This window comes from Trachemys scripta, chromosome 15 (assembly GCF_013100865.1).
Source record: "Trachemys scripta elegans isolate TJP31775 chromosome 15, CAS_Tse_1.0, whole genome shotgun sequence".
Classification (NCBI taxonomy): Eukaryota; Metazoa; Chordata; order Testudines; family Emydidae; genus Trachemys; species Trachemys scripta.
Window position 1 is genome coordinate 2108970 of NC_048312.1, and position 19481 is coordinate 2128450.

General features: G+C 47.8%; 1 protein-coding gene across 11 annotated transcripts in view; it reads left to right on the forward strand.

The window, feature by feature from the left end:
• TPST2 (tyrosylprotein sulfotransferase 2) overlaps window positions 1-19481 on the forward strand; it is a 40555-nt gene that overhangs the window by 5608 nt on the left and 15466 nt on the right. For 5 of the 11 annotated variants that reach the window (XM_034791075.1, XM_034791068.1, XM_034791062.1 and 2 more), the window contains one exon: window positions 17253-17409. The exons of 4 other annotated variants lie outside the window; for them this stretch is intronic. The gene's annotated coding sequence lies outside the window, so the exon portion shown is untranslated. Of the gene's footprint in view, window positions 1-17235; window positions 17410-19481 lie in introns of all 11 variants that reach the window. 2 more of the 11 variants (XM_034791064.1, XM_034791065.1) reach the window with 1 other exon arrangement.

A 19481-nucleotide genomic window follows, 5' to 3' on the forward strand; every position in this document is an offset into this window, starting at 1 on the left:
TCCTGCCTCATCCGTTCTTTACGAGGTGGTGGCCCCGGGTCAGGCCAGGCGCTGCTGTGGACGCAGCCCTGCTGAAGATGAACTTGTGCTGTGGGGACAGTGTTTTTCAGCTTTTTGTACAGAGCTGGGCACGTGCTCTTTGCTCCACAAACAACTTACGTCCTGGACTCTCGGGAAGTGCCTGGGGTAACTCCCAAGCTTGTGACAGCTCCTTTGTTCCCTTCCGTGTTCTCCAGCCCCTTAGGTGCGACTGCTGCATTCCCCAGGGAAGTGGAGTTGAGGAGAGCGTGGGCAAGCTGAGTTCTGCTCCTCTTCTGTTTGGATTCCTCAAGGACCCGGCTTCCTTGGGACCCCTCCCCTCAGTGTCTAAGCTAGTGGATTGATTCTCTTTAAGAGCCCGCTTGCCGGCTTGGTTTGAGGGCACGGAAAGGCAATGTAGCTGTCTGATTCTGCAGCTGTGACTGAGTCCACAGAGCTCCATCAGCACCATCCTCCCCAAGACTCTTTCTGTATCCAGAAACTCTTGATTGCTTTTTAGTTCTTAAAAATCCCATTGGCAGGAGCCAGGCCCAGGCCGGAGACTAAAGTTCAGCAGGGTCCATGTGAGAAGTTGTGAAAGGGTAAAACTAGAGCACGTGCCCTTGTTCTGCAGACGCGGTACTAGGGCTGGTTTTCACAGAGCGCTCCTAATCTGAAGTTTGAACCTCAGGGCACCGGAGCTCCTCTTTGCTTGAGGTCGCGCCTCCTTTTAAGCATTGCCTATGTTTGTTTTGTGTCTCTCAGCTTCGGTATGTTTTTTGCCTCTCCCTCCCTCCAGCAAAGTGGGATTGTAACATCTTGAAGAACCCGTAGGTAGCTGTTCTGGGGTGAAAACAACCCCCCAAAACAGCTTGCCGAGACTGAACACACGAGGCAGCTTTAGTGACAATAATTGTAATGAAGGGGGCAGGGATGGGTTGGGGGACAGGATGTGGCGCTTTGCCACCTCCAGGTTCATCAAAAGACACTGATTACTATCTGATGGGGGCTGTCTTCCTGCCGCACTGTTTCCTTTCAGGTCCTGGAACATATCTCTTGCTTGCATCTGAGTCTCTTCCTCTGCCATTATCGTTTTATGCTATAAACCATTTGCGGAGTAAATTTGGTATGAGGCTGCAGACCCAGCCGCTGCCTTACTGAGTGGGCAGGTGTTCGCGTCATGCTAGCGGCTGTCCCCGTCGCCACCTTTGCTGGCAATTTCGGGGGAGATGCCCAGATTGAACATCTGGCAGTGGTCCCCGCAGCACAGGGCTTGAGATACGCTGGTGAGGAAGGTGTTGCGTAGCTTGACTTGCTGCTGCCCGTGCTGCACCTGACGGTCGGTTTAAAGCATTGAACTGGGTGTTGTATCCTAAGGAGTAGCTGAGACTAGAATAGCTTCTTGTTACGGACGTGCTGAGTCTCTAGGAGGTAGATGCAGGATTACGTGAAACATTAGAAAACCCAAAAAAATCCAGAATTTTTTTTAGAGAAAGAAAATAAGTACTCCGCAGGCAGTTTTATTTGGCACTGCACAGCTGAATCTGCAGATGGGCCCATTATTCCTTTAGGAAGCTTATTGTCAGCATTCAGGGCTTAACAGAATGTCTGTTTGTGCACGCTCCCTATTTATTTTTTACTTTAGGTGTGATAAGCCTGGAAATGTAGGTAATTGCCTACAATGCAGGACCTTTCTAGGGAGCCTGCTATTCACTGCTCGGCATGTCTTGGCTCCAGGAAAGCTTGCAGAATTGTACTCTGCGCTTCTTTTAAACACCTGCCTCTGTTTAATTGTCTACCAGTTTGGAGAGACTCCTCCTCTGAAGCCAAAAGAAGCGTAGTTCATCTTGATTGCCAATTCTAGCACTTTCGTGCCAGCCCTAACTTGTGCTTACATAACGTGGAGTGGTTTATAGCAACCAGAGTTTTGTTGTATGATAACGTGGGGTAATAGCGCAGAGGTGAGGCTACGTCTCCCTAGCCCTGGATTTGTAGAAGTGTCTCCCTTCTCCGTGTGTATCCTTTAATCCGCTTGTTCCTTGTCCCAGGCTCTTACAGCATGAATGACTGATAACAAAAGAACCTTCTGCTGCATTAAGCATTTGTGCCTAGCCCTGGGGTGCTAAGAACAAGCAGCTGGTTTCCAGGTTGTGCTCATGGCCAAGTGAGTTCAAAGCAAAACCTGAGAACCCACAAGTTGTTGTAGCACTGAGACATTTCTCAGTGGGGAGATAATTGCCAGCAATTTGGTTCAGATTTGGGTCCAGGAGAGTTACAGACCAATAACAACAACACTGTAATCCCAGAGACGGAAGGAGCTGGGATTTTTCTGGGGCTCCTGTTCCTCCGTGGCACTGGAGATGGATCTGCTGGCGAGAATGTAGCTGTGCCAGGAGCATGGGAGGAAAGGGTTTGACTGGATTAGGGCGTGTCTTGTCTTATTGGTTTTTCTGGTAAATGGAAAAATGGCAGGGGTAGGATTATAAAGATGGGCCCCTGTGGAATCCATAACGTAACTCCTCCCCTTCTCTCTGCCTGGAGAAGAATTAGTTCTGCACATCCGCCTGATGGCTCCTGGGTGAAACCTAAACCTGGGTTCTGAGCCTTTTTCTTCCTGGGGCCCCCAACACGCTATAAAAATTCCTTGGCCTGCCTGTGCCGCAGCAACTGGTTTCCTGCATAGCCAGTAACTTAAAAGCCAGGGCCGGTGTTAGGGGGTTAGCAAGCAGGGCAGCTGCCCGGGGCCCCAGGAAGATGTGTTGCTCAGGCTGGGGCTTCAGCCCTGTGCGGCGGGGCTCGGGCTTCGGCTTTCTGCCTTGGGCCCCAGCGAGTCCAACGCCGGCCCTGCTCCCTGGTTTGAATTTTGTTTTCTTCACTTGGAGGAGCAGAAAGCTGACATTGCCTTGTCTCGGAGGAGTTTGTGCCTGAGGGTTTAGAACCCCCGACTGGATTAGAAGGGGATGTGTCCATGTGGGACTGTCGTCTGTGCACAATGTTGCAGCCCCCAGTTCTGGAATATCGCTTTTTTCTTCTGGATATTCCAACTCGATCAGGACTCTTCTTCAGCAGATTTCCTAAAGCTGAGCCCGGAGGTCGGACGTTTAAACACCCTGCAATTATTCATGTTTCTCCCCAGGGCGACGTCCTGTTTTGGGTTCCTTTCAATGAATTTAGGGATGTTTTGATCTGAGATCATAGATGGCCAAAGCAGAGATCAGGACAGTTTAATGAAAATTTAGTATAGTTATTTCATAGCCTTCTGAGAAAACCAACAGTGGGTGTGTCAAACCACCGTTGTTTCATTTGCCTGAGTAACTGACAGCTCATTAAAACTGTGTTTGTAACGACAAACTCCATTCAATGAAGGGCAGTGGGTGTTATGTTAAATGTCACTCAGTTCGGAGTTGAGTAAAATTGAACAGAATGGAACAATAATGGAAGGCCTGGAAGCAAGCACATCTTTGCTAATCTGTTCCATTCACAAATCCAAATGCAGAGCTTCTGGCTGAATAGTATTTTGATAAATTGTTATTTGAACGCTTATTGCTCACTGGGCACTTGCAGTGTGCTTGGTGCTGCACAGTGCTTGGAGGAGGACAAGATCCTTTTCCACAAGGGCCTTGAAATTTCATTGGACACACAATGTCTCGGATATTTTTATTACCCCCAGAGGTGCTGAGCGTCCACAGCTCCTGCTAGTGAAGCTTCTTTCAGCTGTTCAGGAGCTTGGCAAATCAGGCCAGGTGTGCGGACACATGTCTGTGCATTTCTGGGGGTGGTCCATGCCTGCCCGTTGGATTCCAGGGGTAAAGGACACAGCGAAAGAGCCAGATGGCTCTCCCCACAATGACGCTTCATCCTGTTCTCGCTGATGTTCATGACATTCCGAAAGCACTAAAACGTGATGACGATTAGCTTTTACTAGGTAACCAAAGCTTAATCGAGCGCTAGCGTAAGGGCTCAGCCAACTTCACAATCTGTCCTGCAGAGGCCAGTTCTTTCCACTCTCGTACGCATCAATGCAGCTGCCTCTAAGGTGCTGATTAATAGCACCCAGCAGCACTGCAGCAATTTGGGGCAGACGCTGAAGAATAAACGTTTGCACACACAAGGAGGAGGAAGTCTTAGGGAGGCAGAATTCCCAAACTGCAATTTGCCAGGACCTTTTATTCCTGGCTCTGCCACTGGCTTGCTGTGTGAGATGCTTACCTTTGTCCAAGGCTCTGCAGTCCATGGATTTGAGGGGTTTACACCCCAATACTTACAAAAAATGTCAGGATTGTTTTAATGACCACAACTGTCATTGCCTTGTTTTTCCCTCTCGTTCAGTGTCCGACACCCTCGGTAACAGAGCGCCCCTGACGCTGGATGTTAATAGGGTTAGGTGCATTAGCAGAACTGCAGTCCCAGGCTGTACCAGTAACTGACAAAGGGGTCTTTGAGCGGTTGCAGTTTGCTACCTTGGGAAATAAAAGATTTTGTTGTTTTTCATTTAAATTTGTGTCTTTGGATTTTCTGGTACAAAAAGAGCCCTTAATTTGCAACTGCCAACGCCTGCGTGTACAAATGAGAGAGCTGGTTCTGAACCCTTGGAATGTGGATTTGAAAAAGCTTTTGGCAGAAATTAAATGGTTTTATCTAGCAGGCCCTTTGCCCCACGCAGATGCACAAGACAAACTTTAGCCTTCCAGACGTGTGGGGAATGTGGTGAGGTTTTTGGGGGTAAGGTAGGATTTATAAAAAAAAAAAATTGCTAGTAAATGTGAAGACCCTTAATGCTGTATGTAAAGATGACTCAAGTGAGGCTGGTTCCAGCAGCCAGAGCTGTGTGTGATGGGTGTTTCCCGTACTTCCAGTCATTTGTTTTTTAGTGACACGTACGTTATTGGATCAGGCTCCGCCTTCATCCTAGGTTCCGTTTGCACCACAGAAGATTTTTGATGTATTCGGCTCTACACATGTACAAACACTTGCTGTTCAACCTGATGGACCTTTCCAGACAGCGTAGTGCACGAATGGACTGCCGCATGTGTCTAGTACTTACTTGTACTTGGGTCACTACTCCTTCATTTCTCTCTGCTGAGTTTTTTTAGGGGGGCGGGAAAGAAGAATTTTAGTGGGGGAGATTGGTTTATCCTGCTTTACTCTTGAGTATTTATATCTTTTCCCCCTCATCCTGTCGTTACTGGGTATAAATTATTTTCCATGCATTGGACTTGTGATTAAGTGCTTAATATGGGAACCGTAGAAACAGAAGAGTCTGAGACTTTATTTCGGTCAGCATCTTTCTTCAATATTTGTTGGGCAGTTTCATTCAGAGAATCAAGAAGCTAGAAAAGCTGATGTATTTATTGGAGGAGGAGGAAACTATCAAGTAGGAAAAAGTTTTAATCTGTATTACTGTGTATACCTGTTTGTCAGTTCCCTAAACAGAGAGCCCAAATCCAGACCCTTAAATATAGTCAAGTTGTTCTCAAAATGGTCCGACCAAGGTCAATTTACTATTGATTAATTCCATGTTTCTTTGGCGCCCTAGCGTCTGCCCCAACTTCATACACACGCTGTCAATTTCAGCCTGCCCTGGCTTGGTGTGTTCTCATTAGGGAGTGTAATTAAACAAGTCAACAGGTTTCCTGCCAGAGTTACTTGTCCGTCTCGGAGATGCTCTTGTTCTGGTCTGTTGGTTCTTATCTTGCCTTCGTCAATATAGTATCTCAGCACCTTCCAGTCAGACATGAAGTGTTGTGGTGAACATCTGTCATGTGTGGTTTGCTGGGTCTGATGGAGAGGATTGTGTGTGCAGTGGAGTGTTCTGTTTTGGTAGGATTTGGGGGGTTATTTTTAATGCCTATGCTGCAGTGTGTGTGTTAGTGAAGCCCGGCTGAAACAATGGACCTTGCACTAGGAGCAGAAGTTGTTAGGTTTGTGATGGTCCTTAATTGCTGGAGGAGTTCATTCCAGTCTTGGCGGCCCCTGAGAAAGTGCTGTGTCCTGCCCCAAGAAGCTTTACTCTGGGGCCAGAGGAACAAAAGTTGTCAACCATGGTCCTTATCCTAGAGTTTTCAGCTCGTTTAGGTATCCTGGGCCCAGATCATTGAACACCGTGAAGATACGATCTGAGCCCTTGAAGTTGACTTTTTGTGTCTTGTATTTCTCTGTGCTGTAGTCAGTCTTCTCCTTCATTATTGGCTATTCTTAATCATATAGCTGTGAAATCGCCAGTAATTACACAGAATCAAAATAGAATGAAATTGGGCTCTTAGGCCTTGGCTACACTGGCAATTCACAGCGCTGCACTTGCTGCGCTCCGGGGTGTGAAAAAACACCCCCCCCCCGAGCGCAGCGCCTGCAGCGCTGCACGCTCGCTCGCAGCGCTGCACGCTATTCCCCTCGGAGAGGTGGAGTACTTGCAGCGCTGCGAGAAAGCTCTCGCAGCGCTGGCGGCGTGACTACACTCGTGCTTCACAGCGCTGTGAATCCGCGAGTGTAGCCAAGGCCTTAGTTCTTTTCTTAAATGACTCCTGCCTCCATCTCCTCTTCCAGGGCAGGAACAGAACTGCAAGGAGTCAATGCTCCAGCGGAGTGTTATGAGGTGAACGTGTTCCTAGCATGCTGTCTCTCTTCACCTTTCTCGGTAGCTATGTGTTCAGCACTTGCTAATCCTAGAAGCATAACTCTTAGAACTGTTAATCTGAAGCTTCCATATTGGTTTGCATTTCTCATACAGCTGACTGCTCTTGAATGCATTGTTTTGGCAGCGTGGGTAAAGTCTTAACATAATTAAAGGTTCAGCAGGACTTAATAGTCGAGAAGTAATTCCCATCCCAGAAATAATTGTTCTTGTGCCACGTCTGTCAGGCTGGTGTTCAACTGCTAGGAAAGCAGATAATGGGTGCAGCCGAAAGGCATGTGTATGCGACAGCGGCACATCTGTGGTGTTGCGGCTATGTGTAGACACTTCCTGTAGTGACTGAAGAGGTTTTTGGGGGGTCATTGTAGTTAATCCACCTTTGGCTAGGTCAGTGGAAGAATCCTTCCGTCCATCTAGCCTGGTCTATACTGGTCATTAGGTAACCTAACTACAGTGCTTAGAACATGAAATTTTTCACAGCTGTGAGCAATGCCGCTAGGTTAGTCTAATTTTTAAATATAGATCAGGCTGAAGACAGAGTGAGCTCTGCAGGAGAGCTGGATGAAGTGCAAATTCTGTCTTTCAGGGGAGATTAATTGGAGCAGACTGAGTAATCCAAGGGGAGGTAAAGGCAGGGAATGGAAAAGCAATGGTATGTGGAAACATCTGTTAAACTCTGTGTAGCCTGAAAACTCAACTTGGAGGGGAGTTTGCGCAGCTTCCCCCTCACAGAGCAGAGGCTCGTTAACACTTTAAACAAACTGCAGATCAAAATAGAAGGAAACAGTTTCCCCAAACCTTAGACCTGGCCTACACTTCAAATTAAGATGGAGATCGCTCTGGTGCTCAAGGGGGTGAAAAATCCACACCCCAAGCACTGTAACTATGCTGACCTAAGGAAGAATTTGCCAGGAAGTGGAGTTTCTATAGCAAAGCCAAACCCCGTCCCTCGATGTAGTCTGTGTCACGCTGCCTGGAGTGGTTCATGGCCGGGGCAGTGCCTACTTTAGGGAAAACATCCCAAACTGTGTTTTTTTTTTTTTTTTTTTCTACAATTAAATTTCACCAAACTACAAATGTGAATTCCTGGATTACTGTAACCATGCATAGGTGCTGACTCCATGGGTGCTCCGGGGCTGGAGCACCCACAGGGAAAAATGAGTGGGTGCTCTGCACCCACCGGCAGCCAACCACCCGCCTCACCTCCTCCTCCGCCTCCTTCCCTGAGCGTGGTGCGTCCCCGCTCCTCCGCCTTCCTCCCAGCGCTTGCTGCCGCCAAACAGCTGTAGTAAGCTCCAGGAAGGAGCAGGGAGGAGCGGGAACGTGGTGCGCTCAGGGGAGGAGGCGGGGCAGAAGTGGAGTTGGGGCTGGGGGCAGAGGGAGGTCGAGCACCCTCTGGCGCCAGAAGAAGCCGGCGCCTATGTCACCATGGAGTCACAGACAGTCCCCTTGGGCACTGCATCTCTCTTGCCACCCAGACAAGCTGGACTTAGCGATAAACGGTCACTTACACCAAAAATGGCAAAATATTCAGGTTGTTCCCAGTCCCAAGAGAGCAGTCATTTACCCAGATCAATGTGTACCTCAGCGCTCTCACCAAAGACAATGCTGGTAGCCAGTCCTGTAATAAACCAATGAAAGATTTATTAACTAGGAAAAAGGAATCTGTGTTATTTACAGGTTAAAGCGGGCAACATCTATGTACAAATGACTTCGAAAGGTGGCAGAAATGCACTAATCTGTCAGCACTGAATGTCTTTTCAGGGCTAACCCATTACAAGCTGCATGGGGGTCTCTTTGCTTATGTTTAGGAATCTTTGCCCCTCAGAGTCCAGACAGCATGAAAGGAGACCCTGTCTTATTGTCAGGAATTTTTATCCCCTCTGCCCCCCGAGTCCAAAACTGATGGGATGAGCTCATGGTAGATCTCCCCTTCCTGGAGGGAGTTAGGAATGCAATCAACAGGGCCTCTTTCCTTTGATGCTACACAATGCCTTATCTGCCCGTCAGTGGGCCCTCTTGAGCACTTTATCTTAATTAATGCTTCTTATCATGTTTGGTGAGTTACACAATTACAGAGGTTTACAATGCAAACACTCAGTATAACTTGATACCCATGGGCTGCAGAGGTTATAAATGAGATCAATACATGCAGCATTCTACAAGCATTTTATAAAGTCTAAACACACCCCTATCACCGTAACATCTAATATCTATGTTTAACGATGCTGACGCACAGGCGAGCCAGACTGGAGTCAGTGTTCAGTGAGGCCTGAGCTGGCACCTGGTCTGCCAGCATCACGGTCTCTGTGCTATGGAGTTACAGTGGCCTGGCTAAGCTCCATGGCTGTGCTATGGGGGGAGGGATAGCTCAGTGGTTTGAGCATTGGCCTGCTAAACCCAGGGTTGTGAGTTCAATCCTTGAGGGGGCCATTTAGGGATCGGGGGCAAAATCAGTACTTGGTCCTGCTAGTGAAGGCAGGGGACTGGACTCAATGACCTTTCAGGGTCCCTTCCAGCTCTATGAGATAGGTATATCTCCATATATTTCTTATTGCCTCTGTAGTGCCAGTAGTGTAAACGGGCCTTGCTTTTTTTCAAATGCGGTCATTGCAGCTGTCGGAGTCGAACGTGCACATGTGAACTCCTGCATTTCCCTTGAGCTCAGGTTGCCTGAGCAGATAGAATTTAAAACCTGATGGGAAAAATGGGAGTAACAGGGCTGAGGACAATGCAGGAATTACCATGTTACATAAGAACGGCCACATTGGGTCAGATCAGTGGTCCATCCAGCCCAGTAGCCTGTCTTCCGATAGTAGCCATGCCTGATGCTTCAGAGGGAATGAACAGAACAGGGCAATTTGAGTGATCCATCCCCTGTTGTCCAGTCCCAGCCCCATTTTGTCCCGTCACACCAGATACCACACAGGAAGGTGCAGGACTCACAGATCTGAAGGAAGGGGGTACACAGCATTCTCCTTGGCCGAGGGGCAGAATGAAGCAAGGGCCACCTGCAGTAGATTTGTGCCTGTTTGTGTTAGTGGCTGCAGGCTCTACTCTCTAACTCGCAGGGGTGCTGTGACAGCGTGCTGTGCTATGACATGGCAACACACCAAGACAGTGGTGAGCTGAACACAGGAGTGTGGAGAGAGAACGTGGTATTTGGATGTGTGGCATGCAGCTGCTGCAGGATAAAATGGGCATGTTCCCCCTGCCCTTCGATGGGTGTGTTTCAGGAGGTGGTGTCAGGTTTAGTCTCATGTATTAATGTTCTATTTTGTAATTGTTATTTCAAAAAGTCTAACTGATTTAAAATAGAAGAAAAGGGAGCACTGGTAAGTCCTGGTTATTTGAAACCTGGGTTGACTGAAAGTCCTGAATTTCTCTTTAAAATCAGAGTTCCATTTTTTGCAAAATTCTGATTTTTGGAGCTAGTCCCCCCAGCCCACTTGGAGAACTGGGCTTGACTATGTAACCCAAATGCAGCAGAGTAGGTAGTCCTCAGCTAACAGATTTGCGGCTCAGTGGTGTGATCGTTTATGGGCGATGTGGCCCAACCGCTGAGTCCTGCAGACTGCACACTGTGCTGTAGTCTCGCTGTATTCATCACATGGGAAAACACATGAGCTGCAGCTTCACTAAAATACAGTGAACCTGAAAAGCTGCAAATTCCACAAGGGATTCAGAGCAGCAGCCGTTCTCTCAGAGGATGAAATGGTGCAACCTCGGTGCGTAGCTCCTGTAACTCAGGCATTTCTGTTTGTAAGGGGCCCCGTTTCTGATCGGTAATCCTGCTTAGCCCAGCATAGCACTTTACAGAACAGCTAGAGTACACTAGCAATCCACATGCCAAAATGGGAGCTTTTCTAGCAAGTGCAAAATTGGATATTGTTGCATTTGGCAGATAAGATTTTATCCTCAGAGAATTTTGCTTGGCAATTAACTGAGCTGGAGGCCTGCAGCTGGTAGGCAGGATACCAGGAGCACATCTGGAGAGGCATGATTCACGGTCGTGTCCCCACTGGCTGCTGCACAGATCAGTCACTCTTCCTGCAGCTTTTAATTCCGGCTCCAGGAGACTCATTCATAGATTAGGGTTGGAAGAGACCTCCGGAGGTCATCTAGTCCAACCCCCTGTTCAAAGCAGGACCAACCCCAACTAAATCATCCCAGCCAGGGCTTCCTCAGTTCCCGTGCACAGACTCACCGTGGGAATCACAGGAGCACTTGAAACATTGTATGGGGCCTGGTTTGCACTTAACATTTATATTGTCCTGCTGACGCCGGTCAGGGGTGTGAGAAAAATACCATTGTGCCTTCTAAAGCCCCAGTGTAGGCTCAGCTATGTTGACAAGAGAGTCCTTCTGTCAGCATAGCTACCATCCACTGGGGAGCTGGTATCCTGCCCAGACAGAAATACTACTTCTGCTGGTATGTACTAGGGTACTATGCCAACCTAAGCATGCTGGCACAGGCTCCTAGACGCAGACTGTGCTGACGGGAGGGAATACCACCTCCTCGAAGAAAATTAGCTACGTAGACCCAGCTGCATGTGTGCTGGGAACTAGGTCCACGAGCTACATCAATCAGTCAGAGGTGTTTTTCTATGTCGACCTAACTTTTAAGTGTTCGCCAAGCCTAAGTTGTCACCACCATTGGAGCTGTGTGTGCGCTGGGGATGGACAGGGCGGTGAGTGGTCCAACGCTCCGGGTAACTAACCCGCAAAGCCTTTAACTCCAGGGGGCTGGGCTGTTTTGACATGCCGGTGGTTTTATAAAGAGAGTTTCCTTGCAGGTTATTCTGATTCTGTCCGTGTCGGCTACTGGTTTTTTCCCCAATAGGTTCCTTCTGTAGGGAAGAGTTCCTGTCGTATTTTCTTTCTCTTCTGACTTTGGACTCCTTCTCATAAGGTGTCCATGCCTCCTGCAACCTTTCTTTGCATGAGAGATGATCTTTCTAGAGTTCTGGGCGTAAGATTGTCACCTCTCTCCCCCTCCCCTGACAGCGGTCCATTTCTCAGGTTGGTTGCTAGACCTTTCTAGGGGATTACTGGGTCAATGAGTGAATTTGCGTTGAAAGGGAATATGACGAACTTGAGTTTGGCATGTTGAAATCTTACTCAGTGCTGCAAGGGATGGGGAATGTCTCGAAAAAAAGAACCTACCCAAATTGCTGCTGCCTCACTCGCTTGGAGGGCAAGGCCCTGGAAGTATTCCCGGGGAGCTGGCAGGGCTCAGGATGGGTGGGGAAATTTCCCTTTGGGCTTGTCTATACTTACCGCGCTGGTTCGGCGGCAGGCAATCGAACTTCTGGGTTCGCTTTATCGCGTCTTGTCTGGACGCGATATATCGAACCCAGAAGTGCTCGCCGTCGACTCCGGTAATCCTGCTCGGCGCGAGGAGTACGCGGAGTCGACGGGGGAGCCTGCCTGCCGCGTCTGGACCGCGGTAAGTTCGAACTAAGGTACGTCGACTTCAGCTACATTATTCACGTAGCTGAAGTTGCGTCCCTTAGTTCAAATTGGGGGGTTAGTGTAGACCAGGCCTTTGTCTTGGGCACACGATTTCTGTAACTGTGCTGGGAGGTCACTCATGTTGGCATGCATCAAGTTGAGACAGTCTCCCCGAATTTCCTGCTCCAGGAGGTTTGCTCCTTGGATCCTGTCCATAGACTAAATGCTGGAATCCCCGAAGCAGTTGGATTGACGTTTTTAAGAGTCTGTGGATGCTCCCCATCCACCAGAAGCTGGGAAAGGAAATGTTTGCGGGACCGATGCACCTTTGCCTCAGTGGGGAAGGCAACGTTCTGCTCTGAGGCTGGGTATTCATAACTTTCCCGTAGCATAACTCCCCTGGTAGCTGAGCATGTGTGGTGTCCGTGCTACTCCCTGGCATTCCCCGCAGGCGGTGTGAACAGCCGTGTCCCCTCGGGTGAATCACAGGGTACTGGCAGATGTGAAGGTGCAACAGTGTCAGCATCTCCAGTGCTGCAGCAGATGCATTCTGAGTGGGGTTACAAGGTGGGTGTAGCTAGGTGGGTAACTGGGCACGATGGTGACTGCTCAGTGCTGCTGTCTGCTGAGTGTCCTGCATTATTGAATATCTAGTTCCCAAATGCACTGGTGGATGTGTCTGTCTGCTGGGACCATCCTGAGATGTACAGAGACAGCTTAAAATAAACTAAAAACCAAACTTCGCTGTATGTCCTGCTTCTCACTATGGAGAAAGCATCCAGCGCCCAATGTGAGGCCGAGCTGGCTCTTCTGGGAGCATTTCAAAAAGGAAGAGACCCCAGTGGCTGTGACCAGTGTTTCTGCAAGAAACCAATTAAATCAAACTGCTGGTTAGGTGCCACGTCTAGCAGTGCTAGTCAGGTGATGTTGCCTGAGAGATGCCGGGGCAGTGATAACTGCAAGGTGATGAAGCACCTTTAAAAGAAGAAAAGGGCGGGGGAGAGTTAAAGGACATCTTACACAAATGCAGTGTTTGGTTTATTTCAGCAGAGTGGGGTATGGCAGCTGATTCCAACAGTTTGGGTCTGCTGCTCCAACAGCGGGTCTCCCGTGGGCTTTTTTAACTGTAGGTACTGTAAAATTAATAACCTGGTTTGAAAGAAGAGCATGCTTACAGTCGGCATGGTGGAGGGCAAGTGGAAATCAACATGCTGGAGCCATACTCTAAACTAGTGCCACTGTCTTCACTTGGATCAGGAGAAAATAGAATGGAAGATGCTGCAAATTGGTGGGGTTTTTATTATTTCAAAAACATTTTAGCATTGAGCAGGATAATAAAATGTTTTCTAATCACAGCAGCCCTGAGGCAATAAACAAACAGTACGCTTGTGCTATAAAATGTCTGTCAAATCTTTGTTGATTTAATTTAAAGCCTGTTACAGCAGCCTGGCTTTGTTCATGCGGCCCTGACCAGACCCTTGGGAGCTTGGATAATGCTGCAAGAGTACTCAGCTGTGAACATTCTTCTTGGCTCTGGGTTTTACCTCTCACTATTTCTTAGCAACAGACTCAAGTATTTGAAGCCTGCGCTCACTCTTCTGTAATCCAGAGATCAAAGCCATCAAACCTGTTCTTGCAAAGTATTTAAAAATGGAGATAAGCCCCTCCATATGTCCCAATGTCAAAGAGTGTGCTTGAGGTTTCAGATCAGTGTTCCACAGAGAAACAGTCCTAAAATCTAAAATCTCTGGAGCCTCTGCAGTTGTGAACCAATGCCCTGCATAAGCAGCAAGATGCAAGACTGTTTCAAGTGTAAAGTTAATATTGAAAAGCAGCTGAAGCATGAATACGACCAAAGGGAAATAGAACACAAGAAATATACTGAGGTTATTGCATTGTGTGGCGCCTTCTGGCCTGAAGTGGTCCAGAGCACTTCACGGCTTGTGGACCCAATCCTGCAGCTGGCTCTGAACAGGGAGCCATCTGCCTTTGTGCAGAGCATTTGCAGGATAGGAATGTGTGGCTCCAACATCCCTGAATTGCAGCCACCTCTGGATTGTCACTCTGCATTGGTTTGACTGCTGGATAGTGTTGCTATGCAGTTTAGGACAAGAACTGAAGAAGAATACCTCATTTAATGGAAGTTTAAAGGGAGCGGTTTAGGTAGCTGGAATGGAATTACTTGAATTGGAATTTGACTAGGACGTCTTTGTGACGCTTTAAAGGAAAAAAGAGTAAATCAGAGCCGTAAATAGATATTGTCAGCTGAAATCTGGTTAATTTTAAAGTTAGGATGTGCGGGGGCTAAACGGGCCCTTCAGCCCTCTGATGATTTTTATGGCTTTACAATCCTATTTTTCTCTCCAATCTGAGGAGTGAAAGATGTACACAGAGAGGAACTGTCCATGCACAAACCAGTGAGACTGACTAGCCACAAATACTGTTGAAGGTGCAAAGAAGACAATCTGGGAAAATAGAAATGCTTTGTCAATTTAAGAGGGGGCTTTTGAAGGCGAATAATACAGATAGGTGGCCAAATCCCATGTTTGTGCATCTAACTCCCTGAGGAGACTCAGGTGTTACATGTAGTACGAGTGGCACCAAACATTCCGGGGACTGTGACTTTTTGTTCAAGGTGATGGCCTGAAAGTAATTTTCTTTCTGGAATATTTGAACTTCGTGGGCTTTCCTCTTTGCGGCTTGATTCTGTGTGTATGAAAGCAGCCTTGTGTCAGTGAGCGGCATCCTTACAGTCTCTGGGCTCAGTTAAATCAGAATGAAAATCTTTGTGCCTCTCGCTGGAAGTCTGTAAGAAAGTGAAAACGTAGCTAGTTGCAGTATTTGTCGGGGGTAGGCAGCAAACGTGCTCATGGTCATTAGCTGTTGGTCAGTGGAGAATTCAGAGCTAACCTCTCTCCATGGGTATGGAGAAGGGACTGTCCAGTCTCAAAACCAAGGTCCCAGGCCTGCCATTGACCAGACAAGGGTGCGCGTCTACGAACAATTTCACTGCTGTCCGTGGATGCCCCACAGTCAGTTGCAGACATAGGGCTGCGTCAGCATTTTCTCAACCCCTGCTTTCAAGAATAGACAGGATGAGAGTCAGGGCATCAGCACAGCAAGCGCTCCTGTGCCCAGAGTGGTGAGGTGAGGGCATTGCTAGTTCTGCACTCCTGTGCCGGGCTCCCTGCATTTTGTATGCAGCATATGCAGGGGCCCTTTGTGAAGTCTTGCTCCTTTTCAAATCCCCTGTTGAAGTGTGCGGCTGGACTCAGATGGCCCATTGAAATCAGCACAGAGATTTGAGAACAAAACATGCGTTTCTACTCACTGCCTCCTGTGTCTCCCACTCCACCTCCCCCCCTTTAATCCACTCTGCTCCCTCCCTCATAACATCCTTTTGTCCCTTTTCTCGCTCACCTTTGCTCTCTTCTGCTCTTCCTTGTTACGAAAACCACTTCTCTGTCTTCATTCAGGTCTCTTGAAACAAGCGTTATACGGTTAATCCACCAAAACACGAGGGGGCGGGGGGAACAAACCTATCTGCAGCAGTACAAGATTAGACCTTGCACTTGTGTATTGTGTGTGGGCGCCCTGGGATTGAAACAATAGATTGAGAGCTCCATGGGGCATAGACTAGTTTCCTCTATGCAGCATGCAGATAGCCCTTAATGAATTTCCCAGCATCTGAGACACCCTCGAACAGTGCTAAACTATGCTTATTTCAAAGATTTGAGTTAAATATGTTTTAGTGGTAGTACTGCCCTTCAGAAACAAACCTTCTGTTTAACAATAACTTCTCTATGTACACAGTGGTGGTGTAGCCATATCAGTTCCCAGAGCAGCTTTCGAGCTCTTCTTCAGGTCTGAGAAACTGTGAACTCGCAAGCTTGTCTCTCTCGCCAACAGAAGTTGGTCCAATAAAAGATATCGCCCCCCCCACCTTTTCTCTCTAATAACTTATCTAGTGCTTGTCATTTTCAAAGTGGTTTACAAACACTAAAATGATACATTCTTTTCCGACCATACAAAAACCAGATGACATTAATAGGCACCAGGTTGAATACAAACAAGGGGAAGTAATTTTTCAAACACCACACAGTTAACCTGTGGAACTCATTGCCGTGGGATGTTGTAATGGCCTAAGTATAACTGGGTTCAGAAAGAACTAGATGAGTTCATGAAGGATAGGTTAGCCAAGATGGTCAGGGATGCAACCTCAAGGTCAGTGTCACCTTAAGCCTCTGACTGCCAGAAGCTGGGAGGAGCAGCCGGGTGGCTATCTCCAGTTGCCCTGTTCTGTATGCTGTGCCTGAAGCTCTGGTATGGACCACTGTCAAACTGGGTACTGGGTTAGTTGGACCATTGGTCTGACCCAGGATGGTAGTTCTTATATTCTTATAGGCAGTGCAGGTAGCAGTGCTTATACTTAAGGTTATCTGACGCTTTCCATTCTAAGACCCTGTTTTCAGTTGCTTGGAACTTTGTCAAACTATAACCATTCAGACTGAAATTTTCAATGCTGGGTGACTTCACAGTCTGAATTATTTGGGATGTTTCAGTTAAAATGGTTCAGCCTTTCCAGCGAACAAGGTTAGAGAAAAATACATTGTCTTGTCCATATTAAAAATAACAGAATGGCTGTAAGATTTTGTTTTAAATTTTATTTTGAGAAGATCTAGCACTTCCATGCTACAGAGGAGGGACTTGAAATTTGGCAGGGGGAGTCACCATGGTGCCATCTCTATAAAAATTTGCCCAAAGGTCAGCCAAGTTCTGAGCCTCCGAGTAACCACAATTTGCACATGCTCGGTAGGGATTTGTTTGACCGTGACATTCCCTGAAGATTCCCTCTGCACTGCACACGCTAGTGACTTTGAGAACTGTAATTCTCACTGGTCATAGCAACAATGGGTGACAGGGCATGAGAGATCTTGATGTGGTGATAGCTATTTCTACTGGCGGTCCTGTCTTCACTACATCCTCCACCTCTAGGGTCCCAGAAGAGCTGCATTGCTATTGAATCACGGTTATGATGTTTGTAGATTCAGCCTCATGGATTCTAGTTTTCAACTTTGTAAATGGATGTTTGTCCCCTTTATTTTTTTCCGGTTCCCTCTCCTCATCGTGCAGCTCTCTTTAACCTGCAGGCCTTTGCTGAGTGGTGGCTCTGGGAGTTCCTGGAAGAATGTCTGCAGTGCACCTGTTCACCTTCCCCTGCAGAAAGCTGCTCCTTGGAGCCCCGTGGGCCTTTCAGAGACAGGCTGCAGCTCCCGCCCCAGATCTGCCATTTCACTAACTGTGGAGGTGAGAGTTGAATTACAGCCCATGAAAACTGTAGGTTCCATTCCCGAGTCCCAGATCTCTGACGCTAATTTTTGGTGCTCGTGCAAATGAATGACTGGGTTAGCCTGGGCAGGTGTGGGGCAGGCCTCCGCTGAAGAGCCACAGACCGGTCTGCTATTCTAGTGCTGGGCTCCCTCTGTGACTCTGGGCCAACAGAGTCTGAACACTGACCCTTCTCAGGTGACGGGGCCTGAACCCTTGTCATGTGACTTGAGACTGGACATGCAGATCGTTCTCTCCGCATCTCAGCCCTGCTCAGCCCCAGGCCCTCTTATTCTGTTTCTTTGTCAGCCAGCATGCGCCCTCCATTCAAACAGTTGTAATCCGAGCAGGTCTTAGGTCAGTTTATGGAAACCCAAATGTGAGCCCCTTAGGTGCGATTTCTCTAGCTGGAATATCCTCTCTGGAGGGATTGTCTCTTGATTTGCATAGAATCTGTAATAAGCAAGGTTTCCAAGAACAGTAGATGTGTGAACAGCACTGTCTATATACCCACCTTGGCTGCAGTCCTGGGGCTTGTCTACTACACAAACGATTAGTTCATGGCAAGTTGGGGTGTGAATCTGCCCCCCACTAGCCTGCTGTGCACTAACTGTTGTGGACCCTGCTGATGCACAGTAACAGTGCGTTAATGCACTTTGATCTAGTCCTCTTTGAAACAGATTAGATCAAAGTGCATTAAGGAACTGTTAGTGCATGTCAGCCGGGTCCATGTGGACCAGTGGTTCTCAACCAGGGGTACATAGAGGTCTTCCAGGGGGTACATCAACTCATCTCGATAGTTGCCTGATTTTACAACAGGCCACATAAAAAGCGCTAGTGAAGTTAATACAAACTAAAATTTTATACAGACAATGACTTGTTTATATCGCTCTATAGACTATACACTGAAGTACAATATTTATATTCCAATCGATTTCTTTTATAAATACATGGTAAAATAGAGAACGTAAGCAATTTTTCAGTAATAGTGTACTTTGATATTTTTGTATTCTTATGTCTGATTTTTGTAAGCAAGTAGTTTTTAAGAGAGGTGAAACTTGGGGTACACACAACAAATCAGACTCCTGAAAGGGTGCAGCAGTCTGGAAAGGTTGAGAGCCACTGATGTGGACCTCTGGTCCGTGGCAGGCTCTGGTGGTGAAGATTCATGCCCTAGTTTGCCACGAGCTAATTGTTTGTGTGCCTCAGTGCTGTATTACTAGTTCCATTTGTGTTGTGTAACACAGCGCCTCGTGGGCAGGGTGCGGGCATGTTCCTGCACTATGTCTCGTCTCTGTCGCTTCTGAGCTATTATGTGCATTTAGTCACAGGCCACGCAGATGTCACCAAACTAGCTGGTAAGTGACTATGGCCTTGGCTACACTGGCTGCGCTCAGGGGTGTGAACCCTCCCCCCCCCGTCCTCCCCTCCCCGAGTGCAGCGCTGTAAAGCGCCAGTGTAATCAGTGCCTGCAGTGCTGCACACTCGCTCACAGCGCTGCGAGCTATTCCCCTCGGAGAGGTGGAGTACATACAGCGCCGCGAGAGAGCTCTCGCAGTGCTGGCGGCGCGACTACACTCGCGCTTCCCGAGTGTAGCCAAGGCCTATGACAATCGGCTTCCCCCAGACCTAGGGATTATTTGCTGAACTTCTCTGGCCTGTGTTATGCAGGAGGTCGGGATCCCAATGGTCCTATCTGGCCTTGGAATGTCTGACTCCAGCGATGGTGCACAATACTTAGAATTTGGAATCAGAGCGCTCAGTTGTTAGAATAGCTGCTTTCTGTGGCTGCGGTGTATCCGAAAGAGAAGTGATTAGGGACAATGGTACCTGACGTTAACTAGGCAGTATAACAAGTCCAGTTTCCAGCACTAAGTACTTGCAAATCCATGTAGCCAGAAGAACAAACATCTCCTCTGGAGCATGAATAATCTAAAACTACATCTAGTCACGTTGATGTAAATAAAAAATGTGTAATCTTTAATAGCTGGGGCTAGCCGCTTCTTGTGTTCTGGCAAGCTGTACAGGACCCACAATTGAGCTTACTCCTT